A 12,545-nucleotide genomic window follows, 5' to 3' on the forward strand; every position below is an offset into this window, starting at 1 on the left:
TCCATGTTTTACTCACTGATTTTCGACAAAGGGGCCAAAATAATTCAATGGGGGAAAGAATAGTCTTTTCAACAAACGGTGCTGGGACAACTCAATATCTGCATGCAGAAGAGTGAATTTGGACCCTTTTCTCATACTGTATACAAAAATTAACCCAACCAGGACAGGAATAAAGACTCAGACTTAGAGAATGGACTTGAGGACATGGGGAGGGGGAAGGGTAAGCTGGGACGAAGTGAGAGAGTGGCATGGACATATATACACTATCAAATGTAAAATATATACCTAGTGAGAAGCAGCCACATAACATAGGGAGATCAGCTCGGTGCTTTGTGACCACCTAGAGGGGTGGGATAGGAAGGGTGGGAGGGAGATGCAACAGGGAGGGGATATGGGAACATATGTATATGTATAGCTGATTCACTTTGTTATAAAGCAGAAGCTAACACACCACTGTAAAGCAATTATACTCCAATAAAGATGTTAAAAAAAAAAACCCAAAATGAATCTAAGAGCTAAAACTAAATTCTAAGAGAAAACATAGGTGTAGATCTTCTGCACTTTGGATTTGGCAAGGATATCTGAGGTGTAACACTTAAAGCACAAGCAACCAAAGTAAAATGGATTAATCTGACTTCATCAAAATTAAAAACTTTAGTGCTTCAGAGAACGCTATCAAGAAATTGAAAAGGCAACCCCAGAATGGGACAATATTACTGCAAATTATATATCAAAAAGAGACTCACATCCAGAATATATAAAGAAGAATTCTTACAACTCAACAATCAAAAGATAAATAACCCACTTTAAAAGTGAGCAAAGGATTTGGATAGCCATTTCTACAAAGAAGATATACAAATAACCAATGAAAAAAATATAAAAAGTTGCTCGACATGTTCTTGTGCATCAAACCAAATCAAAAGCACAATGAAATAACACTTCATACCCACTAGGATGGTTATAGTAAAAAAGACAGATAATGTCAAGTGTTGGCAATGATGTGGAAAAATGGGAATCCTTACCCCCCATGTGTGCCCTCCTACCGTGTGGCAGAGCTGTGACACTCTTCTGGGCTGTCATGGCTTCATCAGGCATGGATGCCTACTTGCTCTGCCCCAGCTAATGGCTGTAGGATAAATTGTTCAAGAAAGGAAGGGAAGGGCTTCCCTGGTGGCGCAGTGGTTGAGAGTGCGCCTGCCGATGCAGGGGACGCGGGTTCGTGCCCCGGTCCGGGAAGATCCCACATGCCGCAGAGTGGCTGGGCCCGTGAGCCATGGCCGCTGAGCTTGTGCGTCCGGAGCCTGTGCTCCGCAACAGGAGAGGCCACAACAGTGAGAGGCCCACGTACCACAAAAAAAAAAAAAAAAAAAAAAAGGAAGAGAAAAATAGGAAGAGAAGAGAAGAAAAGGGAGAAGTGAACGGAGAAGAGGAATAGGACAAATTGTTTTTTGGTTTTTAATCTATCCTGTTTCCATCACAAAAACGATTTTGTGGCTTGAATCAAAATCTATTTTATTCATGCAGTTCCCTCTACCTGGAATTGCCCCTACCCTTGCGTTCTGAAATTCTAGTCATTCTTCAACACAGAGGACAAGTATCTCTCTGTGGAGCCTTCTCTGTTCACACACACACACACACGCACACACACACACGTGCGCACGCGCATATACATACCTGCACACAAAACTGTTTGCTAGTTCTCTTGATTTCCTACAGCACTGTGTACAAGCTTCTGTCAAAACACTTAAGAAATTATATGATAGTTGATTGATTATAGTCTGTAGCCCCCACTAGACTGAGTGCTGTAAAGGCAGGAGTCTTCCTTTGCTAGCACTTAGCACAAGGCTGGCACATAGCAAGTGTTGAATGAACTATCCCGTTGCTTTGGCACATAAAGCAATCTCAGTGTTGGAGAGCTGGTGGAGTTTTTTGTACTCTTGGGTAGTGGGGTTTCTTTTTTTTTATTTAAACTTCATCTAGTGGCTTACACTTAACAACCATGTTAATTCTGCCCTCAGATATGTTCTAGAGGACTGTAGGGGGCTGATTGAACCCAATCTTCTGGCAACTACCGACAACTACCAGCAACTCCCCCACAGCATTCTTGTGTGCGCCCCCAAACTCAGCAGCACATTAATTACAGTGGCTCATCAGTAGCAATCTGTGCATCTTCAGCCTCTGTTAGATTATAAATAAATTAACGTGACAAGACTTTCAGTTCAGAAAACAATACCAAAATATTAAGAACTACATAAAGTAATCCAAGTGCAATTAAAGAGGAAGAATCCAAGAATCTTTCTAACCCTGAATTCCTCTGGAGGAAAGATCCTCAAGTGTTCAACATGGGAGCTAATTTAAACCCGTATCCTGTAATTTTAAATTCAGAAACTCAGGTGACCTGGCATACATCGTGTAGCCGGCTCAGAGTACTTGGCTTCTTTTATCATTTGTATTTAGCTTCACAGTTAAATATACACACCAGAAGCAACCCCACCACCCTTTTTATCTCCTTCTTCCTCCCTCATTTCCTTCCCTTTCCCTCTCCATTTGTCAGACAGCACTGGGTTGGCTCTGTTCCAAATTTCACTGAACATCTGGAACAATTTTCTACTGTTCTTGATCTGAGTTTGAAAAACCATAAATAACTTGGCTAAGCGCCACTTCCCCTTCATTTTTAAACCTACCTAGATTTCAGATGTATTTATTTCCCGTGCTTCTGATTCATGTATACCATACTCATCAAAGCACACTTTTTTTTCCAGCTTTTTATGAGCCATTTGTTACCCAAGATACTTAGGCAATCTTTGTAGTCTTTGTCAGCATCTTTCAACCTTTTTTTTTTCTTCTGGGAAGGCGGATCATTGACAGAATAAAGGAGTAAGCCTAAGGAACCCACAGCACTCTCACCCCTTCCCAACCACACCACCCAAGAAAAGCTGATGATCAGTTCAGAACCGTGAAACCATGTGGTGAATGAACGTGTCTGCTTGGCAAAGAGGCCCTTCTGGACACAAAGTAGAAGCTTATTAGTGCTTTGTAGTAATGTATGCAGGGAAACTAGAAAGAGTACATAAAATGCTTTTTGTATGCATAATGAAAGGATACATCACAAACACTCCCACTGAATGACTTTTTAAAAACTTTTTTGTTGTGATAAAACATACATAACATAAAATTTACCACTTTAATCATTTTCAAGTGCATAATTCAGTGGCATTAAGTGCATTCACATCATTGTGCAACCATCACCACTATCCATCTCCAGAAATTTGTCATCATCCCAAACTGAAATTCTGTACACGTCAAACAGTAACTCCTCAATTCCTCCTTCCCCCAGCCCCTGGTAACCACTATTCTACTTTCTGTCTATGAATTTGACTATTCTAGATACTTAATATAAGTGGAATCATATGATAAGTGGAATCCTTTTGTGTCTGGCTTATATTACTCAGTATAACTTACACTTTCAAGTTTCAACCATGTTTTAGAACTTCATTCCTTTTGAAGGCTGAATAATATTCCACTGAATGTATATACCACATTCTGTTTATCCATTTATCCATCAGTGGACCCTGGGGATATTTCCACATTTTGACTATTGTGAATAATGCTGCTATGAACACTGGTGCACAAATATCTGTTCAAGTCCCTGCTTTCAATCCTTTTGGCTATCTGTCTGGGAGAGGAACGGCTGGGTCCTATGGAAATTCTAGTTTTAAGGTTTTGAGCAACCTCCATACTGTCTTCCACAGCAGCTGCCGCATTTTACATTCCTACCGGCAATGCTGAATGGTTTTTTTTAACTGCCTAGATTATTAACGCCAATGTGACCCACTCAACAAGAATATAAGGGACAATCTGTTTGGTCAGGAGAAGGGACAGGAGACAAGTTGTCTGCTGCATCTCCCTTGTACGCAGGATATCCGTCATTCAAGAAATGGCCCTCAAAGTGAAAATAGGATTTGAGGTTTCAGAAAGCTTTAGAGAAACTAAGAAATCCATTACATTTTCAGCAAGTATGAATTTATGGGCACCCAGAACCCACTTTCTAATAGACTCTCTTGTCAGACAGTCATGCTTAGCCAAACACCGAGGTGCTCTGGCTAGATTGCCTGGTATTTTTATTATATTTGTATAATATATCCAGTAATCATATCCCAGCTAAATTCCTCTGTTTGTGCACTCTGTTCCCTGCCAGCTAAGCCACGTGGTGAACTTTTGTATCCAGTTAGGAAGCATCTCATTCCCTAAATAGCAAGTAGCCTTGACCTGGCACCCAGGCTCTTCTCCAGGCTTCCCCGTTGCTCCTCACCTGTGGAAGGGCCAGTGCTAATGCCCTGTCCTCCAGGAGCCCCCAGGCTGGCCCACACGGTCATTGTCTCTGACAGGGACCCTCCTCAGTGGGACCAGCTGACAAATGGAAGAAGCCTAAAGGACTTCTCGGTAAAGCTTCAGTGGGTTTGCAGAGCAAAGCCCACAAAGGCTGTGCTCTACAAGGTCATCTCTGCAACCGGCTCTTTGGGTCTCTCCATCATCGCCGCTGATACCTTATCATACTTCGCCTCCTCTGGCCCAGGAGCAGATTTCTGCACAGTGAGGGACAGAGAGAGTGTGTAAAGTGTCCTGTGGCAGAGAGAGCCCCTGGGAGGGACCACACACAGCCAGTGTGTGAATCAGGGACAAGTCCCAGTCACCAGGCATGACATCACGGTGTCTCTGATCCATACTCCTTTTGGCTGCCCTGGTGACCCTCGCAGGACCTGCCAAAAGTATGACTGACTCCCCTCCTCAGGAATGCAGAGTTATAGTTTTGATTAGTTTTTCTCATGAGGAGGGGGGGGAAAATGTTGTGTCACCACAGACAGATGAGCCATGCAAAGTGTAAACTGGGCCAGGGTGGCCCATTTCGAAGTCATTGAGGAGGCAGCCAAGAAAACAAAGAGGCAATTTCCTATGGCCACATCACAGAAAGGCTGGGCAGGTTGAAACTAAACAACTGCAAAGAGCTTGGAAAAGTCCAGGCCACAGGCAAACCACAGCCACAAATAATTATACTTCCACAGTCTCAGGGTGGGGAGTGTTTCCCACGGTCTCAGGACAAGAGCTCCCGGCTCAGTGTGTGGTCCCCAAGCAAGGCCAGATAGTCAGCGTAGGGAGTGACTGGAAACTAGACAGGACCCTGGTAGAAAGGGGACAGTGAGTCAGGAACTGAATAGCATCGTGAGTATGAAGAGATGCTGGGAACCAGGCAACAGGCAGAAATTGCCTGGGAGACTGGGTCAGGGCCACCCATGGCATGTTGGAAAGAGCATCATGTTGGGGTCAGTCAGACATGGGTTCTAATTGCAGCTCTGCTACTGTCTTCTTTTGAGATCCTCCCCCTCCCTCCACCAACAGCCTTAAAGACCAGGAGTTGGATGCAGGTAGTTAATTTGGGAGATAACCCCAAGAAACACCAGTTGGGGTGGGGAAGCAAGGGAAGGCAAAAGATACAGAGTGAGTTATCCAGCAGTTAGCACTGTGGGAAATGAGATGCAGAGTTGTTCCCAGCTAGAGGCAAGGGAGCCGGGGGATGTGTCCACCGACACCCTTCCATCATCAGTTGAGGGTATTAACTCTCTCGCACTTCAACTTGTCCTCTGTGCCAGGTGGGTGTGGGGGGCACTTAGGTAGAAATTTCAGGGCGGTGCCACGTGGGAAAATATGTGTTAGGATACAGGTGGGCTCCAATAGCATCTAATACACCCTCTTACTAGCCCTGTGACCCTGGGTCTGGTCTCCTGACATGTAAAGTACAGACAAAGCCCATCTTCCAAGGAAAGTGGGTCTCATTCAGTTGTGTAGGGGCCGGGGGTGGGGAGGCAGGGGCTTTGTGCTGCCAACAACCTCAAAGGCTTGCTTTGGCTCCTTGGGTGTGGAAGCAGCAGTGTGCAGGCTGGACTGCTTTGCAGAGTGGTTGGAGGAGAGCTGAGAGCCCCTGGAGTGACCTGGAGGGATGGGGGGGTGGGAGCAGAGGTGACGGGAAGAGAGAGGGGAGGGCATAGGAGCCCTGTAACCCAGAGTCTGCACTGCAGTCCACAGAACTCAGTGGGAATGGGTGTCTGTGAGGGGCTGCGTTATGGGAACAGGCTGATGCGAGGCCAGATGAGGACAGCAGGTCTGGATGGGTGAGCCGTGAGCAGGAGAAGCCTGGTGGCTCCTAGGACTTACTGGTGATTCTGGGTAGGGCTTTGGATCTCTCTAGGCTGTGGAGTTGGTAGGGTCCAATTCCCCACCCCCCCAAAAAAACAGCCTCTGAGATAAGGCCCTGGGTGTATGTGGTTTGCTTGCAGAGGTGATCTCAGGGACGGGGTGAGTAAATGAGGGACTGTGTAGAACACACCTTAGGATTGTCCCACGAGGGAAGAAAGCTGGCTTTACCTACATCTCCCCAGTTCAGATGAGAGCTGCCCCTCAGGTGTGAACCCCCCAGCATGGGCAGGCTGCCGTGCCCAGGCTGAGCAAACTCTTGTGCTGCCCAAGAAGGCGTTGGGCAGGGAGGAGCATGCAGGTGCTGGGAGTGGCAGCTATCACACGTGGGGAGTGCTCCCAGCAGCAGGTGAACTCCAAGGGGGAGAGGCATGGGTGGTGGAGGAGGAAGGGGGACTCGAAGCTTCTACTACACCTACCTAGAGCTCTGGAGGCAAGTGGTTCCAACAGCATGTGGGAAACCAATATCATGATCCTTCCAAAGAGTGAAGGTGTCTGGAGGTGTCTGGTGGCCCTCAGTGACAGGTGAAGGTACAGCCCCAGGTGGAGCCCAAAAGTTCAGGTATTCAAGAAGGCAGGCAGTCAGGGGCTGCACGGAAGTCCGGCCACGCATGGGAAGGGGGCTGCAGCCCCCCAAAAGGGGGCAGGGGAGACCAGCAAGTATTCCCTTCCCTTTGTAAAGAAAATAAACATTGGATTCAGGGGAAAAATTAGAACGGTGAGGGACTATATCCATTAGGATGAAGTTAGTCTGTGACTATCAAGAGACTCAAAACGTCATGGCTTAGACAAGATAAAAAGTTATTCCTGGGGCTTCCCTGGTGGTGCAGTGGTTGAGAGTCCGCCTGACGATGCAGGGGACACGGGTTCGTGCCCCATTCTGGGAAGATCCCACATGCCACGGAGCGGCTGGGCCCGTGAGCCATGGCCACTGGGCCTGCGTGTCCGGAGCCTGTGCTCCGCAACGGGAAGAGGCCACAACAGTGAGAGGCCCGCGTACCACAAAAAAAAAAAAAAAAAAAAAGTTATTCCTGTCTCGTGATAAAGGCTGGAGCTTTCTAGCTGGGGGGCTAGTGGAGCAAGCTCCCCCAACAAGTCTTCAGGGACCCGGGCTCCTTCTAGATCCCCGCAGTGCCAGCCAGTGTGGTCCAAGCTGGTGACCCTCACACTCCATCCCAGCCCAGGACGGAGGAAGGGCCCAAGAGAAAAGAGAGAAAGACAAAAGGCACCACCAGCTGTTTTGATGGAAGATTTCCGGAAATTGCCACAACTCCACTTCCATCCCATTGGCTAAATCCCGTGACCACGCCCATCTTCAGGAGAGACTGGGAAATGTAGTCTGGTTTCTGTGTGACCACGTGCCCGGCTAGAAATCCTATTACTGAGGAAGAAGGGCAATGGATGTGGGGTTCAACCAGCCGCCCGGGCTGCAGCAAACTTGCTGATCACCTTTCAATTGCGGACACTTAGCCGAAGGTGGTTAGAGAACATAAAATAGATCCCATGTGCGTTCTGAGCATTAAACTGCTATTTGACCCACTCCCATGTCCGCCCATCCCCTCCACCCTCCTGAGCTCACCTGCAGCTGTAGGGGGCAGTTCCTGCATGACTGCAGCCACCTCTGGTGATCACAAGTCTCCTCTCTCTTCCTGAGACTTTCTTCAGTCTTTCACCATGAGGACCTCTGGCACATGCAAACACAGCTAAACTTTGGAGGAGTTAATATGCCTGCAGCAACCCTCAGAAGAGGGGGTCCGACAGGCAGTGGGGTTGTGCCCCAGGCTCCCAGCCCTCAGGGGAGAATTCCGAGGGTGGGCGGCATGGCTCCTTGGCTGACCCCAGCGGCATTGAGCACCACCATTGCCACACCCATTGCTGTCTTTTCTCCACCCCCATCTTGTTCTCCCCACTCCCTTACCGTAATCAACTTCCTGCACTCAGGTCCTCATCCTGGCGTCAGCTTTTGGAGGAACCCAAATGAAGTCACCTTTGAATGCCTTCCCTATGATCACCCAGATAGTGGCTACATCAGAATTCAAAATCCGACCTCTAGACTTTTAGGCCACGTGTTCTTTCTACCGCGCCAGAAGAACAACATGGGAGCATTTTTAAAACCATTACTTTTCCAACAAATTGCAATCCTGAAATTGTTGACCTGATTTCTGAATCAAATCCTGGGCCGGCAAAGAGTGAATGAAGTAGATTAAAATGCAATAAAGACTCAGCCCATGTATTAAAGATAATCACCAGGACTGGTTTTGCCAATGAATGGAGCCTGTGCCTCTTCCTGCCCCAGCAGTTCTGGGAACAGCTGTTTGATTTGGTTTATTGGGTTTCTTTTTTTTTGGGGGGGGGTTCTTTTTCTTTATTAGGATGCTGTGTGCAGTGGCAGGAGGGGTTGTGCTTGGAGGGTAAGAGCTCCACCCTGGTAAACACGAGAGACTGGACACTCTAAGACCAGGACACACAGAGACACTTTGGAGAATCGCCAAGAGTCATCCACAACCTCAAGGTCATCCGTTGACACTGTAGCACAGCCAGCCTCCCACAGCCAAGTTCATTCTCTGTTAAACACGTGTGCGGGGAAACTGAGGCAAATGACTGAGAACTTGCCAGGAATCTGGGGGTGGGGTTCCTGCATAGGAAAGGAACAGAAGGGGGTGACAATCAGGCGGGGCCAGATGGAGATCCTGTCCCTGCCCTGTCTCAACGGGCCCCTCCTTAATGCCTGCATCCTGACTCTGCCCTGTTGCGCGTGGACTGCAGCTTACACACTAGTCCCAATCGGATTTGGTGTCTCCTGCATTAATAATAATAATAACAGTAGTAGTGGTAGCAATTTTACTGTAAGCATAATATCAACAGCATCAACTGCTTCTGCCTTCTTTGGCTGAGTGTGTATGTGACAACTGCTTTACTTTTTTAAAGTATTTTTTAATTTAATTTTTATTTTATATGAGAGTATAGTTGATTTGTTGACTTACAATGTTGTGTTAGCTTCAGGTGTACAGCAAAGTGATTCACTTATACATATATCCATTCTTTTTCAGATTCATTTCTCATATAGGTTATTACAGAATACTGAGTAGAGTTCCCTGTGCTATACAGTAGGTCCTCATTGATTATCTATCAATGTGGTATAAATACCACAACTGCTTTACTTTTAATGTTCCTTTTAGTGCTGACATCAGTCTCCATTTTACGGATGAGAAAACTGAGCCTCCACAAGGTCAGGTAACTTGGCCAAGGCCACATAGCTAATAGTTCCAGCGTGTCTGCCCCCAAGGCCACGTTCCTAGCACCATGCCTGCACATGGCCTCCTGGTCTGCTGTATCCAGCTGTCAGCTCTTTCGGTGCTAAGGCCCCAGCACAAATGTTGGTTTTGACTTTCGCCGATGAAGACCAGGGAAACTGAGCCCCTGCCTGCCCTGACAGATTAGCTACTCTGGGGGATGTGGTTCAGAGCATCTCCCCTGCTGTGAGACTGAGCTGGACAGGTTCTGATGCATCCACAGGCCTGGCTGAGGACAGGGCACTGATGGTGCCAGGCTCCCTTTGCCCTTCAAACCTTCCAATGAAGCCTGCTCGCCACTCCCCAAGTACCTTGGGCAAAACCATGGGAAGCCCTGGCCAGGATCACGAGCGCCTTTGAAGGGCCGGACTCTCTTCCTCCAGTTCCTCAAATGGGCAACATGAACCTGGCACCTGGGCAGTCGCAACTGTCCCAGCTCCGGAGAGCTCAGCATTGCCTACACCCCACCTAAAGCTTTCTTCAGAACATGCTCCAGAAATGTCTCCCTGGTGAAATAAGGCTTGATGAGAGAGAAAAAGAGAAGGAACAAAAGTGGGGGCGGAAGTATTAAAAAGTGATCTGGGATTCATTTCTTCGAGACAGCAGACTCCTAAAATTTTTATACATGGCAACGTGGTGATAAAGTACGGCTGGTGCCAGCAGCTTACGGGAAGCCGGAAGGGAGGCGCGTCCCATGGAGGGGGCGGGAAGGATGCAGGCGGTACCTGGTGAGCCGACTTCTGCCCGGCCTGAATGCCAAGGACGTCTCGTTGCTCCTTTGGGCTCTCTCCTGCGTTGCAAATCACTAGCCATAAATCCTCTGGCCCTGCGTTTTGTTTTGTTTTTTCTGTTTAAGATGTGTGTGTGTGGTGGAGACGGGGTGCACTATATCCTGGCTGTTTCTTAATAAAATAGATAGTTTGGTGAGTGTTCCTGAATACCAAGGACCAGAGTAGTGACTGGAGCCAGGGTTTTCCTAATGCTATTAAAAGGTCCGTGAACAGAGGGCTGGGCTTGCTGCTGGCAGCCTCCAGAAAACGGACACGGTAGCTAAAGAGCCTGTGATAGTTGCGGCTGGTGCACTGGCTGCTGGACTGCAGCCCCAGCAGGGCCAGTGGGCAGAAGAGGGGACTTTTCTGGAAGCACAGCAGGTCTGATCTTCCCAGACCACAGCCCAGAACATGCAAAAGGGGAGGTTTCTTGGTTTCTTTGTTACTGAACTAAGCTTGGCCTTCAGCAGAAATGATACTCAGCTTTTAAGCACCTTACAAGAGGCCGAGCCCCAGTGCAGGAGCACTTTGCAAGTCCCTGCTTGGGCCACATTGGTCAATGTCCCATTGGTGAAGGAGTCATGTGGCTGAGCCCAGATTCCAAGAATGGAGAAATAAATGCATTCCTACTGTGAAGTAGGATAGTGTTATTTGAAAGAGTTGCCTTGTGGGGAAATGGGGCTTTGTGGAATTAGTTGTAAAAACATATTGTAATCTCTAGGGCAACCACAAAGAAATGTAATTGATACGCTAAGAGAGGAGATAAAATGGAATCATACAAAATGCTGAATTAAAATCAGAGAAGTCAGAAAAAGAGGGGAAGATTTTTTTTTTTTAAAGCACCAAGGATTGGGGCTTCCCTGGTGGTGCAGTGGTTGAGAATCCGCCTGCCGATGCAGGGTACGCGGGTTTGTGCCCCAGTCCGGGAAGATCACACGTGCCGCGGAGCGGCTGGGCCCGTGAGCCATGGCCGCTGAGCCTGCGCGTCCAGAGCCTGTGCTCCGCAACGGGAGAGGCCACAACAGTGAGAGGCCTGCGTACCATTAAAAAAAAACAAAACACCAAGGATTAAGAACAACAGATAGGAAATAGCTCTAAATATGAGAGTCATTAAACCACCTAATGTCAATAATCACTTTAAATGTGAGTTGTCTAAATACACCAACTAAAACAAGAGCTTTATCCACTGACAGAGTGGATAAAAAAAAAAAAGACCCAATCATATATGTTGTCTGCAAAAAACCCAATTTAAATGTTTTGAAAGATTGCTCTAGAGCTATCACTCCTGTGCTCAGCAAGCTCTGAGGTTGCCATAAGCCCGTAGGAAAAAGTCCAACCTCCCTAGAATGGCATTTAGCGGGTCTCACAATCTGGCCTCCACATGCTTAATCAGCACCACTTACCCTACACCCCGAAACCTAACTAACTGCCCCACGCGTCTGTGCCTCCATGCCTTTCCCCTTATCCTCTCTCCACCTAGAAATCCTTGCCCTTTCTTTGTTCATTGGATAAATATGGGACTCATATAATGTAAGAATTTAACTGACAAAAAATTGTCTTGCTGAAAGAGAGAAAATTTTAGACACTGCCATTGATGCTGAGCTGAGAGAGATTCTAGTATCACAAGTGTACTTTCCACTGTATGTAAGTTTTTACCTTTTATGCCAACCCTGGAACCTCCCTCTTTTAGTAAGACAGCTTTCCAGTGTACCACTCGTCCTGCAAGTGTGTCCAGCAGACACACTGTCTCCCCACTGAGGGTTCCCTGGATGCCCAGGCAGTTAGTTATTCTCACCTCTGTGTTCTTCTAGCTATTTGTCTCTATCTGTTCTAGCACTGGCCCATCATATGACGGTCATCTGTTTCAGGTAGACTGAGAGACCCCTGGCGGGGAGGAAGAATATTTTCTGCTTGATTTCCACCGCCCCCCAACCCATGCCAGTACAGTAGCTGGAACCTAAGAGGGGATCGTAGGGGGATGGATGGATACATGGATAGATCATTCATGTGGGTTCCACCAAAGTAGACCCAATGTGAGGACTTGGATGCAAGTAGTTTTTCTAAAGGTGATCTCAGGAAGCAGTAATAAGCTGGGAAAGTAAAAGAGGGAAGGGAGAAAAGTCAATAAACGGTGCATAAATGAGCATGTTGCCTTGGGGGGAAACTGGGGACTTAATCCCACCCACTGGGGACTCCCTGAGGAGGAACTTATTGAGCATGGCTCAGAGGGGGC

Source organism: Hyperoodon ampullatus, assembly GCF_949752795.1.
Source record: "Hyperoodon ampullatus genome assembly, chromosome: 10".
Taxonomy (NCBI): domain Eukaryota; kingdom Metazoa; phylum Chordata; class Mammalia; order Artiodactyla; family Ziphiidae; genus Hyperoodon; species Hyperoodon ampullatus.